The sequence below is a fragment of the Molossus molossus genome, unplaced genomic scaffold, assembly GCF_014108415.1.
Source record: "Molossus molossus isolate mMolMol1 unplaced genomic scaffold, mMolMol1.p scaffold_m16_p_10, whole genome shotgun sequence".
Classification (NCBI taxonomy): domain Eukaryota; kingdom Metazoa; phylum Chordata; class Mammalia; order Chiroptera; family Molossidae; genus Molossus; species Molossus molossus.
Window position 1 is genome coordinate 26347922 of NW_023425345.1, and position 18470 is coordinate 26366391.

At 39.7% G+C, this 18470-nt stretch overlaps 1 protein-coding gene across 1 annotated transcript in view; it reads right to left on the bottom strand.

The window, feature by feature from the left end:
- Positions 1-18470, bottom strand: part of GRIN2B (glutamate ionotropic receptor NMDA type subunit 2B) — a 410201-nt gene that overhangs the window by 230341 nt on the left and 161390 nt on the right. The window lies entirely within an intron of this gene.

Sequence of the window (18470 nt, forward strand, 5' to 3'; positions counted from 1 at the left end):
AGTGCTTTCTCTGGTCACACTAATTAAAACTTTCCTCTGCATTCATTTATAACACTGTTTTACAGCTCCTACAGTGTTACTCATAGAGATTTACCTATATACTCTTGAATATTTCTTATCTCCCCCAGTAAATTCTAAACTCCATGAGGTCCAGTAGAGTGTCTTAAAGCAATAATGCTTTGCCCATAATAGGCACTTAATAAATATTTTTAAATGAATAAACAAATGAACCCAACCATGTTTCTCTGAGATACTGGTTGTAAGGGCTAGAGCTCATGTGCACAGTGGTGTCTCGATCCATGAGCACCTCACTATGCTAACCTAGAGTTCACAGCTTCACAGGCAGTAAGACTGCCCCTCTTATCCCCTGAACACACACCTTACTTCTTGGCTATGAGTTTCAGTCTCTTCTGGCCTTGATTTAATGTTCTCTATATACATTTTCTTTAGTAGTCAATTTATTTCATCTTTTAGTATTTATTTAGAATTTTGCATTTGGAAAGAGCATTACATACATTTGTTAGTTAATGTTCTGTGAGGCAGATCAATATTAGCATCTTTATTTTACAATTAGAAACTGAAGCCCAGAAAGATTTAACGACTCACCAAGGATCAAAGACAGTGTCAGTGTTAAACCTACAGCTGTTTGGCTTCTTGCCCACTGATTCACCCACCTCACCACTTTTCCCACCAGAAACCAGGTTCATGGATTAACATAAAACAACCTCATAACCTAAACAAGATTGGATCTACAAAGCCTAGAGGTAACAATTCCAAATACTTATCCCAAAATACAGAATTGGTGTCTTTTTTTTTTCTTTTTCTTGAAAGTAATACTCTTCAATGCTAACTACAGCACAAGAGAAAAAAAGATACTTGAATCCCCATTTTAAGGTCTTTGGTTTTCTAAGACAATAGTGCAATGAAGGCATGGTGTAGAGGCAGGAGCCAAGTGGAAGGTATCAATGTGGGGGTGGAAAAGGGGACATCTGTAATACTTTTAACAATGAAAATAAATTTTTTTTAAAAGAAACAATAAGCATTCAGGTTATTACCATATGTTATTAAAGATATAAAAATATTCAGTTCAAACTCAGATTTGAACAATATAGCCTGTCACTTAAATTTATTAAAAATGCCTTGCAGACAATAATACTTTATACAAATAATAAGGTCTATCGTTGTTACTGTTTATTTTCCTGCAAATCCTATGAGATTACTTAAGCTTCTTGACATTCTGTCCTGAAATTTTGCTTGTTATTAATGAACAGGGCACATGTTCCTTAATGTTTCTGGGGCTGTTTTAGGAAAAGAGGCAGGTGGGTTGGAGGTTTCTATGGAGTTCTTCTGCCCAAACATGCAACGGCTCTGAGTCTGCATGAATTTCCCTTTGTATCTGAGTACACAGCACCCTAAAACCTATGATGAGGAAAGAAGGAGGTGGGGACAGTGGGGAGACAAAAATGAAGACACTCCTGCAGGAACAATTCACACCGGATTTCCCACAGCCCGATCTCAAATGAGGGAGGAAGAAAGAAAGGGCCTTCGCCTTTCTGCCTGTGAACCTGCAACTGCTTAGTATTAATGAGCAGGGCACAAGTTCTTTAACGTTTCTGAAAAGAGGCAGGTGGATTGGAGGTTTCTATGGGGTACTTCTGCCCAAACATGCAACGGCTCTATGAGTCTACGTGGCTGTTGTGCTCTAATTCCCCCACTGAGACATTTCAGGTTGGTGAGTGTTCCTTGTGCAGACAACTGCATGAACGCTTCACTCCACTTCTAATAAGAGGCCCTCAAAGAATTCCAGTCACTTTTCTGCATTTGCTAACATTTCACTTCATGTGATGCCCTTCTCCTCCCTCTCAGCTCCCCTCATGTCCTCTCTGACCATAGTCACCTTGCCTTCCCTCTTCTCGCCCCAGTAAGTAAGCTTTACTAGGCCAGGATAGAGTCTCACCACAGCAAAATTCGCCTCAATTTCAATCAGCAACACAGAGGGGGAAATTGTCCAAAAGTCTAAATTAAGCTGCTTGATTACGGAAATTAATCTTGTCATTTAGCGTCCCTGTTCTGCAGAACAGGGCCTTTGATTAGCCTCCTTGTTTCAGAATATTACAAGCAGACGTTTATTAAGCAAAAGGCTTTTTTTTTTTTTTTTTCCCCCCCGAGTCAGGCAAGTCAGAGGGAAAGTAAAGATGCCAAGCAGCTCTGAAAAAAGGGCACCAAGTCCAGACCCTCCGCCTGCTTCCTCACCCATGTTCTCCCAGAGAGAGACTGTCATGTAATTAGGGCATCAACCAATTCATCCGGCTGTGGATGCTCCTCTTGTTACAGAGTAGGAGAGGGGCTCACCTCCCCTGGGTGCTCATGGAAGTGGGGTTCTTGGGGTACTGCTGGAATCAGCATTTCCAGAGGCCCCCATGGGAGGATGAGATATGGTAGAAAGTTTTATTTCTGTGGAATTATACCCTGGGTTTCCAGAGTCCCATTTCCCATAGTCCAGTCATAGAAGTGTAACTGGGGCTTCTAAAATCAGAGCCAGTGTCCAGAGTTTCCTTTCCATGTTAGAGCCGGGTCCAGTCCAGCACCAGGCTAGCTCCGCTCGTGATTCCCTCTGCAGGCCACTAGTCCATTGCTTGTGGGGTCCACATGGTCATGCGCCGTAAGTCCAAATGCAAGCAAGTAGGAGCAAAAGAGCTCCACATGCCAGGAGTCAAGTGGAGCAAGACCCCAAGGGTGGGAACTCCTTTGTTTAGGGGATCATGTATCCCCAAATGTTCCTGTGCTTGCAGTGGCCACGCCCATTCTGGCCAACCATCTCTGTGCCCAGGTATGATTGACAGACAAGTACCCTCCCAATGTCACCTCAACTTTACTGGGCATGAGTCTTATCTTCCCTATATGAGTCCCTGAGGAACACAAAATTGCAGCTTTCTGGGGAAGCTGCCCAAATGACATGACTATAATGTCAACCATTCACTGACCAAAAACAAAACAAAAAACAGCTTGACAACATAAATCTTTCCTTTTTAGTTGGATGGCTGGATCCTAATTTCTCATTACAACAAGAGCAAAGAAATATAATTTGAGTGATTGATGATCTAAGAGATGTATATTAATTAAACTTACAGATCACAAATGCACAAAAATAACTCTGGAACAGGATTTCTGAACCTTGGCACTACTGGCATTTTGATAATGTAGTCATTTCTTTGGGGCCGTCCTGTGCACTGTAGGATGCTAAGCAGTACCCCTGGCTTCTACCCACAAGATGCCAGTAGTACTCCCTACTCCAATGTGTAATGACCAAAAATGTTACCAGATGTTTCCAAATGTCACATGGGCACAAAGTCACCTCCATTGAGAACCACTGCTCTTGAATAATACCAATTTCAGAAAAACCAATTTCCTAACTTTCTCAAATAACCCCATCACATCCTTTGATTCTATGAGACAGTGTGATATGGTAGGAAGCCCATGAGATTGGAAGGCCAAGAGGCCTATGATCAAGTCCCAGCCAACATGTACTAGTCAGTGGCCATGACTGAGGCACCTCATCTCCCTGAATCTTAGTGTCCTTATTTGTAAATGAGAATAATAATAATTTTATTACAGAGTTTTATAAAGATTAAAACAGATAATAGTATATGTCTGACACCTGGTTATATAGAAGATATTTAAAAATAGTAACAATTATTATCATTCAAAATCCTAAAATCCTAATCTAAGAGGGAAGCACATGCCAAAGATAAAGGAAGAACTCATAAGGTAAAACATCAGCCAATTTAGCTGGTCACCAAGAAGGTTTGTTTTAAAAGGGCTTAATGAGGGAAAGAAGAGAGAAATAAGCAAGGCCCACTAGCAGATGAGCTCCTCAAAGGCAGGGATCAGTTGCGATGCAATCATAGTAAAACACACTGAATCCATGAGTAAATCCACCTAATGTGGCCATCTTTCCACTGTTTGTGCCCCCACCTCCACCACCTAATATTCATCCAGCACTCATCCAGTCCTCTTTTAACAACATAAAGCCCTGCAATTTCTCCTCTGCCCTCTTAGAATATGGTCCAGGTATCTTGGTCTGGTCTGACCTCATCCACTGACCCCTCCCCTGCTTTGCTCCAGCCAAGACATTCTCTCACTCTTTCTCCAACTGCCGAACTCATTCCCACTTTAGGATGTCTCTGCTTCTTGTTCTCTTAACCTAGAAAGCTCCCTGTTCCTTCTAACCCCTCAGGTCTTTGATCAAATGCCATTTCTTCAAAAAGACTGTCTTCGCTCATCTTCTCTAAATAAACTCCCTCCCCATCCTCCATTATTCTTTATCCTCTACCCTGCTTTACCTTTTTCATAATGCTTAATTCTATCACAAATTACACTGTTGTGTTGTCTGTTTTCTGTCTGTCCCCCTCACACATGTGTAAGTTTCATCAAAGCAGGGAGTGTGTCTTGTTGTCTGTAGCCCCAAGGTCTAGCCTACAATGGGCACCTAGTACATATCTGTTGGATAAATGTAGTTGAGTAAACACATAATCATTCTGAAGGATTTTCTTCCTGGAGTGTGGAGCCTGCATACTTTTCCAGCAGCCTGCCTCCCTTCACACTGGCCCTTGAGAAGTGAAATAATCCCCATTACTAATGAATGAACAGTCAGTTTGTATGTCTTTATCCCATTCTGGACTATTAAGAGCCTGAAAGGCAAATTTTGTGGCTTTTCTTTTTATTATTTATTCATTTATTTACTTATTTATTTGGTTAATCCTCACTGGAGGATATTTTTTCCATTGAATTTTAGAGAGAATAGAAGGGAGTGGGGGCGGAGGGGTGGCAGGAGAGAGAAACATCCATGTGAGAGAGACACATCAATTGGTTGCCTCCTGCACATGCCCCTACTGGTACCTGCAATTGAACCTGCAACTCAGGTACGTGCCCTTGAGAAGGAAATGAACTCATGACACTTCAGTGCACGGGCCAACACTCTAACCACTGAACCACACCGGCCAGACTCTGTGGCTTTCTTAAAAGTTTTTATTTTCCTAGTGCCTTGTACAGTGGCTGGTACACAGTAAACACCTAAAAGTGTTGATTGCTCCAACTCTCAGATGAATCAGAACAAAAAATAACACTCCTTTTTTGTTCTGTCAATATATCCAAATCCTGGGCCAGTTGCTCATACTGTATGAGAGGAGGGTCATGGAAAGCCTGTCTTCTCCTCCTTCCCAGTACCCCTAAAACATCTCCACCAATAACAGTCTTCCAATATGTAGGGAAGTCTGACTATATGAATTGGATTAAGGTGCCAGTGAGCAACAAAACATTAGCTACCTGTCACCTTGAGTAGGCTAATTTATCAGATCCAGCAGTGAGATTTATTTATCTAATCATTAGCCATTGCCACCTATGGTAACTAGCCAAAAATAGTGCCCTAACTTCAGTAAATGGACATTGGACATGTATAACTGGGGAAGGAGATACGTTGAAGGAACATGTTGAAGAAAAATAGAGCTGGCAGTATAAAATCCAAACCCTCTTTGTTGCCCCATTCCCATTCTGCAAGGAACAGGCTCTACTTACAGATGATCCAGTAAAAAATATATATATATGGCCAATACTGCCACAGAAACATCAAGAAAGAGTCTCCCTGTCCAGCTGGTGTTGCTCAGTGGTTGAGCATCAACCCATGCACCAAGAGGTTGCCAGTTCAATTCCTATTCAGGGCACATGCCCAGGTTGTGGGCCAGATCCCCAGTGGGGGGCATGCAGGAGGCAGTCAATCGATGTTCTCTTTCATCAATGTTTCTATCTTTCTCTCCCTCTCACTTCCTCTCTCTAAAATCAATAAAGAAAAATAAAACAATTTTTTAATGAAAGAGTCTCTCTATGCCTGCACAATGGCATTCTGGACAATATTACTTACCTGAGTGCTACAAACAGGTATTTTCCTTCATAAAATAGTATAATCTGAGCTTAATATATGAAGCTGCAAACTTATATGAAGCTGGGAACTTAACACACTAGGCTGAGTGGAAGGCACAGAGTGGATAATGACACCAAGACTTCTGGTTTGGAATTGGGCACCGAGGTCATCTTAGAATGGAGGTAAAGGAGTGGGGAAGACATCAAGGAAAATATGTGAATACAGAGTGGAGATGCTAAACCCGGGAATCATGAATGGGTCTCAAAGGGATCCATGAATTTCCTAAGACTGAGTGCAGAATTTGGTATGTGGGTGCTTTTCTGAACACGGGGCATACAGTTTTCTTTAGATTCTTTAAAGGCTCCATAAGCCATGACCACTGCTTTATAGATCTTAACAGAAAAAAGTAAGTATGGCCCTGGCCAGTTTGGCTCAACAGTGAGAGTGTCGGCCTGCCAACTGAAGGGTCACAGGCTCGACTCCCAGTCAAGGCCATGCACCTGGGTTGCAGGTTCAATCCCCAGGCCCAGTTGGGGTCATGCAGGAGGCAAAAGATCTGTGTGTCTCTCTTAGATCGATGTTTCTCTCTCTCCCTCCCTCCCTTCCACTCTATCTAAAAACCAATGGAAAAATGTCCTCAGGTGAGGATTAACAAAAAATGAAAAAGAAAAAAGCAAGTATGTCCTGTGACTCTTAAGATACAGTGTTGTTCATAGTCAGAGTTATATTTTTCAGCTAATCTATCCAACCATAAATATCAATTCAACAAATGTTTGCTAAGTCCCAAACGGTGTGCCAGGCTCTGTAGCACCATTTCTAGAGGTCAGCCCAACAGAAGAAACTGCCAGACAATGTTAGCATTCTTCTCTTCTATGTGGGAACAAAATTCTTAGCAAAATGATGACTGAACTGACTTCTGGGGTCAGGCATTTGTACTGAATTTTATTCACCTATTATATTGCATTTTCCACTACTTATTCTTCCCAATCTCTATTTTTATCTGTATATATCATTTTTTTTAACTTTTCCTCTTCTTATCTGCTACTGAATCTATTTAAACTTTGAACATTTTTCATGAGCAAAATTCTGCTACAGTGCTTTGCATTCAATAAAAGAAGAGTATAAAATCCAACAAATAAAATAATTCTGTGTTTTTCTCTATTAAATATGAGGCAGCTGCAAAAGATTAGGTCTCAATGTCTGAAACAAATGAAGTGAGGGCAAACTAAGAAACTTAATAGTAAGATAGATCAGGGTGTCCATCACGGACACCTGGTATTTAAAACCATGAAACCATGTACATTAGAAATGGAAAGATAATGAACTTGCCCTTAAAGTGACCACTGTGGAGATCAGTAAAGGTGTTTCTTGAAGGATGGAAAACTAGGATCCAGATTATAATGAGGTAAGCAATTGAGAAGTTTTGGAAATTTTTATATAAAACTGGAAATCAAGAAAAGTAAAGACCAAGCACTAAAGCTATTTAAAGAGCCATCCATTTGAATACTGAATATAAGGATTATGATATAAGGATGGAATAAGAGTGGGCAAAAATGAGAACCAGATGGCAAAGCAAGCATGTGAGAATGTTGTAGATCCCAAACATTTCTCCACTCCTGGGTCTCTGGGTATCAGGAGATGAAGACAGGGTGAGGACAAAAAGTTTGGTGACAGCAATAACAGCAGCAGCAGCAACAAAAAAAAAAAAGAATAATAACAGTAGCTAAAATGAATGAGCACCTATCATTTGCTAGTGCTTTACACATATTCTTATTTTATCCTAATGACCATTCTACAAGGTTCCACTACAAACAAGGAAACTGAAGGTCAGAAAGAATAAGGCCTTTGCCTGAGGTCACATACAGGACTTTGACGCAAGGCTGCCTAACTCCAACGTGCCGATTCATTCAATAAGGTGTACACTAAATGCAGTGAAGAATTTAGAATGCACTCCTTTTTGAAGCGAGTACATCCAAGTCAGGAAAGTGGTGCCTAATTTCACAGAGCAGGTAATGACACCTCGAGATGTTTTCTGCTTTTTCTCAGCCTTGCTTTAATTAAGCTGTCCAGCCTTGCTTTGGGGGATATTTGAAAACTACAAGGCTGGCAGTGTTTATGCCTCTGTCTGCATGTGTTCTCATGCACCATAAGTTGACTCAGAGTCGAAAATGATGGAATGTGCCACCATTTCAGGATTCCCCAAAATGGTTTCTTTCAGATGAAATAAGGAACCTACTGCAGATAAGCAGTCATAAGAAAGGAGACAGCAGAGATACAGAGCTGGGATCAAATATTTGAGTTTCTAGGTAAACTGGAAAGTGTTTAGATTTAGAAACTTAATGCCTAAAGTACAAAACTCTTTCAAAAGATGATAGCAAATGACCTCTTTCCTCTTCGGCACATTCCTCTGTGTGCACTAACTCTCAGCCAGAGGGACCATAGAGAGCAAAGAGCCAGGTCAGACCTCCATGCTACGTTTAGCCATGAGGATTGGCTGAGATGGTCAGCAAAGGAGAGGATTACTACAAGGCAAATGTTGTTGTTTTTTTAACGTGATGCTTATTTTACATATTCTGGGATTTGTGACCAATTTCACTGGGGCCACTAACAGTCACAAAACAGCCACAAAGATTAGTACCTATGAAGAGAACTAATGCATTTCAGTGAATAACCAGAGACTCTCCCAAGTCACCAAAACTTTTCTCTACCATTACAAATATTCATAAGGAAGTTTAAGTTCTCTCAGCCTTTTTTTCTGCCATGACCCATTCTCCCTCTCTGCCTGGAAATGCTGTCCAATAGAGCCTTGGGTGCGGACAGGAGTGTACTCTGTCCGTGCTGTCCAGGATGACAGCCAGGAGCCACCTGTGACTACAGAGCACTCAAAATATGGCTCATCCTACTAAGAAATTGCTTTTTTTAAAAAACTTTATTTCATTTGAACTAGTTGAAATAGCCACATGTGGTTAGTGAATCCTGTACTGGTCACTGTAGAAACTAAGAAGACCAGACTCTTATTTTTTTAGTTCCTCCTGTGTCTGAACATTATTTTCAATTCTTCTGTTAACTTTCACCTCTTTGATTTTTTAAAATCTATCTTTAAATGTCAATCTTGTTTTTCTAAGTATTTTTATACTCCACCTTTATTTTAAGTTAAAGCGCATAAACTTGCCCTTTTACAGGTCACAAACAGTAGACAGTGAGACGTCTCTGGGTTCAGCTTTATATAATGTATCTTAGGCTTCCTTGGTATGATTGACACATGGCACGCTATGCACTGCAGAACCGTCAGTGGTTGAATGAATGCAAAAAAGGATGAATGAGTGAACAAACAAATGAACGAATATTGGTTGAATAAAAGAGGGATAACATTAGGAGGGCAGCAAATATTTAAGCACTTCTCAAGGTACCTGTCCTCAGATCAATGAGCAAATACAGTGATATTGACGTTAAACTACGAGGCAGAAATCTCTCAAACAAAAAACACATGACTGGAATATGTTTCAGCACTGAATCTAATATTATGAACCATTTAGCACAGAGAGTTTAAAATATATATAGAGAGAAACTTCTGACACCATGAGAATAAAACAAACACGGAGTATCCAGGGATTCACAAATTTCTTGAGCAGAAAATGATTAAAAATTATTAAGGGTGGGTTATTTATTAAGGAGGGAAGTGGAGTCATTAGAGAAGGAAAATCTGGGGATATGATATGTACTAGAGAAATTTAAAGATTTTGTAGAAAAGATGTATTCACAATCCTGTAATGGGCCTTTAAGAATGTTTCTGTATAACATGAGAGCTGGAGAACTAAGACCAAAAAAAGGTTGCCTGTTTTTAAAGTCTAACAAAATAAGCTCACTGCAAACCACTCTGCCTGGCAGTGTTCATTAAAGCCCACTATGCCTATCTTAGAAGTGGAAAGGTGGGTTCAAATAATCATGTATTTTCCACCTCCCCTTCTAAAAATATGCTTGTAGACATTAGCATTGTTTCTTTTGCTACTTGTATTCATGGGCTTCGCTTGACGTCATTCCTTACACAAGAATCTTTCCATTGAAAGAACTGAGAGTATAAATCAACAACCTATGTTAGGAGAGTCAACACACATACAAACACACACAACTGCAGTTCTCCACACATGAAATGATGCCACGAACCCACTGCCAGAAGTGCACTTACTCAAGAGGCATTTGCCCAGTGAAGAAGAATCATCCATGGGCTCTCCTCTGGGCACCATTTGTGACCGTCAGCACACACATGCAAGTCATCAGAAGGATAAGACCCATCATATACCCCTAATATAAGAGCTGCCTGGTCCCTAAAGGGTCAGATGCTTGTACCCTTAGTCCTACAGATTAAGGGGGGTAAATCTGGTACAAGGAGCTGACACCTATAAATACTACGTGATTTGACAATGTTATAAATGAAACCCAGAAAAATGGATGCATATGGAAATGACAACTGATGTACAGTAAAACTAATTTTCCTCTCCATCCTACTGAAAAATGCAGATTTAAAGTTTAGAGTTTCTACCAGGGTTTTGGAGTAAGTTCCTATTTTTTTTCATTTCCCCCCACTTATAAGACGCCAGAACAATAGGTTACAATGAGGTCCTGATGATCAAATCCCAGTTCAGATGAGATGCCAGCAGGCTTTTTTGGAGCCCATGCTATATGAAGCATGGAAATTCTACTCTGGGAAAGAGTGAGCAGCAGAACCTGGTTTCCATAGCACTGCCATGGAAACAGCTCTCTGTGGCTGCCTCCGGGCCCTCTGAAACCGAAGCATCTCTCCCTTTTTCGCTGTCACACCCACCTCCATATCACATGCCCCCATCCCTCACAAATGATTAAAGGGTATGTTGAGAAAGTAAGGCCCTAACCAGGCTTTTGCCTGTTTATATTAATATAAATCAATGTCTTTAAAAGAAGAGAAGAGAAATCAGATATTTCTTCCTCTTTTATTGGGGGTTGGGAAGGAAGTGGTAGATAAGAAGAGAAAAATAAAAATATAAAGGCCAAAAATCCTAAAGTTGAAATTGCAAAAGTAAAAATCTTGCCAAGTAGTATATTAAAGAGATGAGCCTACTAATCCTATGCATGGACTCTTTTATCCTCTTTTGTCAGCCTGGAATGACATTATATAAATATGAAAAATTTAATTATTAGAATGTACAAGAAGTTCTTCCCTAATCGTTATCATTGGTGGTCAATTGGAGGCTTGGTAAAATTTGTCAGTTTCCAATCCTTGGTCATGATTTTGCAAGTAGAATAAAAGTTTAGAAATGGCCTAGAATTGGGTAGAAACTTCCAACAGAAGGAAGTATGGGTTATTTAGCAAGCTGTGCATCCCCGGTGCCTCTTTCTCCAGTCCCTCCGAGGGGTGAGTGACAGCCAGCGGTGCACTGGTCCGGAATCTGGCTCTGCGACGTGCACTCTAGCCAAGCTGGAGCCATGCCCACTGACCGGGAGCAAGCGAAAGGTCAGGAAGCCAGTTAGCCAACAGATGCCCGGGAACTTGACAGGGCATATCAGAGAGGCTCCGGAGCAGCCAGGGAATTGCAGCTGGAACCCTCAGAATCCCATTCCTGTTCTCAGTTCTTTCTCTACCTGATGAAATGAACTTGGGACATTGACCTTACCACATGTGTAATGCACAAATGCACAAAAGCATTAGATCTGAGAAGAACCTGAAGCTACAATTGCTGGTTAAATTGTCGAGAGGAAACAATATAGAAGGGTTTCAAAAACTGTTGATTAGAGAAAGGTTGTGATTTTTTAGCATCCTCAGAATAACCTGAGAGTAAGCAGAGCCCACATATCTACGCAAAGTGGATTAAAGTAGGTCCATGAGTTTCCAGCAGCTCAGGAATGGGTTCTTCTGGGGCAAACAACTAAAATGCTCTGTGTCTTTATTTCTATGCCTTAAAATTCTCCTCTGCCTTACTGAGTACTGTGAAATGGAAAGCAAAGCTGGATCAGTCAGTTAGACAAGGGGGAGTAAAATGAGACAGGAGTTCTGAATTATTCATTTTTATTTTTATATTGTAGTGGCAATTGTTACAGTTTTGTTTCTTCTGGATGTCAAAATTGTAAAAAGAGGACTGAACAGTTCAGCATGACTCAAGAAAACAAACGGAGTACTGTCTGGGCAGTGAATGCCTAGAAACAGATACATCTTGTTGTGATTCTTAACATTTGTACGAGGCAAAGGTTAATAATTTAATTAACAACTTACGACGGCTCTAATGAATGTGATATTTGTAAAGCATTTTGATGTTCTAAACATAAAAGGGGCTGAAGTGTCCCCCACACCTTCCACATTTACCAAAGGGCAGGAAGGAGCAGGTACCCAGTGGCACACTCCTGGGCCCTCGTTTATGCCGGGCTGTTTGAGCACTCATGCTGAGCTCTGCTTGCAATTCTATTCCACACCACTGTACACCTAGAGGCAAGGCAGGATTTATTTTTAAAAGAGGGTGTTATTTTAGTCTAAGAGTCTAAGGTGAGTTGGGGAAACATAGAAAGTGTAAATTTCTCAATTTTCCTAGAGACTGAGGAGCCAAAACTCCAATCCAAACCTCATATACCTAAATCTATTTTTTTTTTATTACATCTGCTTCACAGAGTTCAGTAATGCTGCTTGAGGGAACCAACTAAAAGGTGAGCAAAGAGGGGAGAGTGAGAAGCTGGTTTAAGAAGAGAACAGTCATTACCTAAAGACTGCCAGGCCTCAACTTTCCATCAAAAACTGAGCCATCACGACAGACCCCATCCCCAGAACTGACCCAAGTCCTTTCCTAGATCCTCCCTCAGGGTTTCACACCAGAGGAGTTGTTGGCCTTTAGGGCAGACAACTCTACATCATGGAGAGTTCACTAATTAAGTAAGAATAACACTCAACAGTCATTATAACCTCTATATATTTTCACATATTTCCAACCCTACGGGCTTGATTGTGTCCCTCTAAAATTCCTATGTTGATGCCCTAATCCCAAAACTTCAGAATGTGAATTTGGAGATAGGACCTTTAAAGAGGTGACTCAGTAAAAATGAGGCCATCTGAGTGGATCCTCCTCCAATCTTACATGTCCTTCTGAGAAGAGAATACACGGACACAGACACCAGGGGCCTGCACACAGGAAAGGCCATGTGAGCACACAGCAAGAAGACAGCTATCTGCAAGTCCAGGGGAAGAGGCCTCAGGAGGGACCGAAACTGCAGACACCTTGAGCTTGGTCATCTAACCTCCAGAATTTTGATTTTTTTAAAAAAATCTGTTGTTTAGGCAACCCAGTCAGTGGTATTTATTATAACAGTCCCAGCAAACTAATACGGGATAATACTACCTCCAGCTGGGAAGCAAAACAAGATTCTATTCTTCAAAACCCAACTCCCACCAATCTTGTTCAAAAAACTTTACTCATCTCTGAAACAAAATATAAATCTACAATCCTTTACTAAAACTCTAGGAGAAGGATGTACTTGATAATTTAAAATTTTTCAGATTTATAAAAGTAATACAGTGGCACATTTACTAAATATTATCTAACACCACGCTAGGGGTGTCTAGGACAAGACCCTGTAATCAAACATATAAATGTTTCTCTGGCAAAAAAAAAAAAAAAAGACAGAGAAACACGTTTAAGATTAAATTATGACTATAAGTAGTTTCACATCACTTTAGGTCAGATTTTGCTGCCAAATAAATTCATATTAAGTCCATTTTTAACAATAATTGAATTATAAAAAAATGTTAAGTTTATCAGAATTTGTTGGATTTCTTAGTTAAAGTTAAGGAATTGTGCACTCAGTCTACTTCCCTTAATAAAATGAAATCCAGAACTTCTAGAGTTGAGAATTAAATGGAGAGTCTTCTGGTCAACAATAAGCAACATAAACTTCCTGCCCTGAAGTTTCACCTTCCTCACAGGATTCTTCTACTTAGGTTCCTAGCCCTGATGGATACTTTACTCCTTAAATCTCTGGCCCAAATTTGGACACAGCCTCTCCCTTACAGAGTCCTTATCTCTGATACAATAAGCAAGGACTTTCCAAAAGTTTCCAATCCCAAGGGGGAAACAAACAAAACAATTCTGATCCTACTCTGGGTAGCTAACTCTCAGAGGCCTACAGCCCCCAATACAATCCACATGAGACCCAAAAAGAAAACAGAAACAAGGTCCATAGCCAAGTACCTAGTGCTAGCCTAAGCCTCACCACATTGGAACACAATCCCATATATTTTGAACCATCCATTTCAAAACCAAGAGATAGATCCCTTCTTTAGTTTACAATAAAGTGGGAAAGCTGTCATTCTCCTGTCTTTATACTCAACCACCCAAGTGCAAATATTTATTCAGTAAATTTTTATTAAGCACCTAGTAGGTTCCTTAACTCAACTACATGATAGGTATACAACCAGGAGTTAAACACTGAATTTGCCTTCATGGAGCTTCTTTTTTTCTTTTTTTTTAATCCTCACCCGAGGACATTTCTCCATTTTTTGTACAGATAGAGAGAGAGGAAGAGAGAGAGAGAGAGAGAGAGAGAGAGAGAGAGAGAGAAACATCGATGTGAAAGGGACACACTGAGTGGCTGCCACCCGCACGACCAACCAGGGCCGGGGACAAACTGCAACCGAAGTACGTGCCCTTAGCGGGAACCGAACCCGGGTCTCTCCGGACCGCAGGCCGACGCTCTAACCGCTGAGCCAAACCGGCCAGGGCCATGGAGCTTCTTAGTAGCCTTTTATTTCTTGTATCCCAGCAGCACACATTGCTCACCTCCACTACAGTATGCACTGCATTTCCTTTTAATTGTTAAATGTCAACTTTCCTTACTAAACTCCCAGCTTGTTACAGAAAGGGACCATGTCTTACCTATTTCTCAAGTATTTTGTACAATGGTTGGCCTACATTAGGGGGCCAATAAATGTTGATTGAATTAATGAATAAATGAACTGAGATGAGGATAAGAACTTGTCCACTGAATACTACATCCTATCTTTAAGTTACCTAAAAGGCGATCCTCCTTCTCTTTGTCCCCATGCCATGCCTTTCCTAGCTCCTGGCTGATTACTAAATAGCCTGATAACTGCTCTTCCTGCTCACAAAAGTTCATCTTCTGTATTGCTACCAAGGAGAGCTTTCTAAAATGGAAATTTGACCATTTCCCTTTTGCTATTTTTCTGAAACAGAAATCTGATCATTCCACTGCCCACAGGATAGGGTCAGAGTCCTTTGAATCACACACATGGCCCATCACAATCCAGCCCAACTTGTACTTTTTGGTTTCTTTTTGTGTGTTTTTTCCAATCTCCTTCCATTTCCTACCATGGAACATTGGCCCCATTTACCCAACACTATCCAATGTTCCTAAAATATACCCTGCTCTTTCACCTCTGTCCCTCTGCCCATGCTATTGTTCCATTTTCCTGTAATGTTTTATTGTTTCTCCTCTTTTCCACTTCTGTCCCCTACTCCAAATCACCTCTCCACTAGAAAAATTCATTGTTCATGCTTCAGGGCCCCCCTGAAATGTCATTTCTTACATGGAGCTTCTCCCACTCTTCAAGCAAAGTCATTCTCTTTCTCTGAAGCCAAGCAATAAAGTAAAGAAGGGAAGGCTCTGTCCATCCCTTATACACTTTATCATACAGCAAACACTTGGTGAACGTTATTCTTGGCCTCAAACTTGAACTCTGAAATGCAGCACAAGCCACTGTGAAATGATCCTCTGGAGCCATATATGACTAAGATATGGCCACTATCATCACACAGCTTACAATCAAGTGAACTACTGAATTCACAAGAACGGTATGCCTCCCAGTTTCAGAGCCAGAGTTTCTCTAGCAACCACACTTAAAATGAGGAAATATAGTCCGTGGAGTTTCTAAGATTTCTAAACATTCCTAAATTTCTTGGTTATACAAAATAAACATGGGAGACAATGAAGGAGCTTCCTATAAATATTGTCAATCCTAGGTTTGAAATATGTCTTAATGCTTATATGTATAAGATAACAAATCAAATGGAAATCAGGAAATGAGATTCAAAAAAATTTACTTTGCTCCATCTTTCTATTTTCCTTTCTGTATTGCATTTCTTAAAGAGCTGTGCCTACCTGGTTGGTCGTGTGGGTGGCAGCCACTCGATGTGTCCCTTTCACGTCGATGTTTCTCTCTCCCCCCCCCTCCCCACTCCCCACTCTATCTGAACAAAAAATGGAAAAATGTCCTCAGGTGAGAATAAAAAAAAATAAAAATAAAAAAAGAGCTGTGCCTAACGTCTTATGAACTATTAACACAGGTGCTTCAGCAGGGAGTTTGGATATGTAAAAAGAGAGGGAGAGAGCTCTATGAAAAAATTAGGGAACCACACTTATAGCATATTTGATTAAAAATTATGGTACCATCCTTCTAATATATTTGGTCAAAAGGAGCCAATCTAACAAATTCTGAAGGGCGTCTGTAAGGTAGTCCCATGCCTTCCTTCAGGTCGGCAGTAGTCAAAGCTCTAAACAAACAGATCAGGCCCTGGAGGATGGCTGTAGGAAATACAAGTACACAGCCCATGCACTTGTGACCTATTTGGTAAAATAAAGTTTGCCCATGAGGAAACATAATTAAATTATGACCGAATCAGATAAATGTTAACAAAGTGAATAGCTAAGAAATGGAAGTATCGGGTAATATTAAAAACTTTCATTTGCTGAGAAGCGTCTATGTGCCAGTTTACAACACCCCTATTAAGTCCATTACCATATAAAGTCCTCTTAACTGAAAAGATCAGGACAAACAGAACATCTCATTTTAGGCTAAAATATATTAAAGTGCATCTACTTACTAGTCTTCTGATCCACAGACAAAGCCTTTTCTTCTTTTTTTAAAAATATACTTTCATTGATATTTTAGATAAAGAGGGAGATGGGGAGAGAGATTGAAACATCGATGAGAGAGAGACATCGAGAGAGAAACATCAACTGGCTGCCTCCTGCACATCCCATACTGGGGATGGAGCCCACAACCTGAATATGTGCCCCGACCAGGAGTTGAACCAAGACCTTTCAGTCCATGGGATGACGCTCAATCCACGCAGTCACACCAGCTGGGCCAAAGTCTTTTCTTTGATTGTTGATTTGATGACTGGAGTCCCAATCTCTCTCACATAAATGGCACCCAAACCTACAATTTCTGGTTTCAGTTCCTTGAAGATACCTGTAAATGTTGAAAACCATGTCTTTTTCCTTATGGATATCCAATTGTTCCAGCACCTTTTGTTGAAAAGCCTTTGTCCATTGAATTACCCTAGAATGTTTAATAGAAATCAACTGAACATGTAAGTATAGGTCCATTTATGAACCCCATTCTGTTCCATATCTATCTGTATGTCAATAGCACACTATCTTTATTATTGTAGCTTCTTGGTGAGTTTTGAAATCAAGTAGTCTAAGTTCTCAACTTCGTTCTTTTTCAAACTTGTATTGACTACTCTTGGTCCTTTGTATTTCAATAAACTTTTTATAATAACTTGTCAATCTCTCCCAAAAAATCCTACTGGGATTTTGATTGAGAATTAGATGAATCTAAAGATTATGATTAAGAGAACTGATCTTCAAATATTGAATCTTTTGATCCACGAGCACAATGTATCTTTCTCTTTACTTAGGTCTCCCATTGTTCTGAACAATGCTTCACAGTTTTCAGTGTAGAGGTCTTGCACATGTTTTATTACATTTTCTGTATTTCATGTTTTCAATGCTATTGCAAATAGAGTTTTATTTAAATTTCTTAGATTCCCTGTTCTCTGATAGTATATAAAAATATAAATAATTCTTGTATATCAATTTTGAATTCTGTAACCTTACTAAATCCATTTGTTTTTTCTAATAATACTATGTATATTTTTTTCAAATTTTCTACATAAAAGAGCAGATCGCATGCAAAGAATGGCACTTTTACTCCTTCCTTTTCTTTTTTATTTCTTTTCTTTGTTTATTGAATAGGCTGCAACCCCAGGTACAATGCTAAGTAGAAACATTAAGAGCAGACATCCTTGCCTCATTTCCAATAATGGTAGAAAAGTATTCATTCTTTCACCATAAAGTATGATACTACCTATAGTTTTGTCATACATATGTTTAGTAAGTTGAGGAAGTTTCCTTATATTCTCAGTTTGTTGAGAGTTATTATCATAAATAAATTTTGAATTTTGTCAAAGTGTTTTTCAGCATCTATTATGATGATGATATGGTTTTTCTCTTCTATCAATATGGTAAATTACAATGATTTTCAAATGTTAAAACAATATAGCATTCCTAGAATAAACACCTATTAAACATGATGTATTATTCTTTTTATATCTTGTTAAATTTCTATTTGCTAATATTTTGTTGAAGATTTTTGCTTCTATGTTCATGAGGAATATTAGTATATACTATTCTTCTAATATCTTGTATTATTTTGGTACCAAGGTAATACTAGTTACGAGTTTTTTTTAATGTCCCTTCTTCTTCTATTTACTAGAAGAGATGTATAGAATTTTAT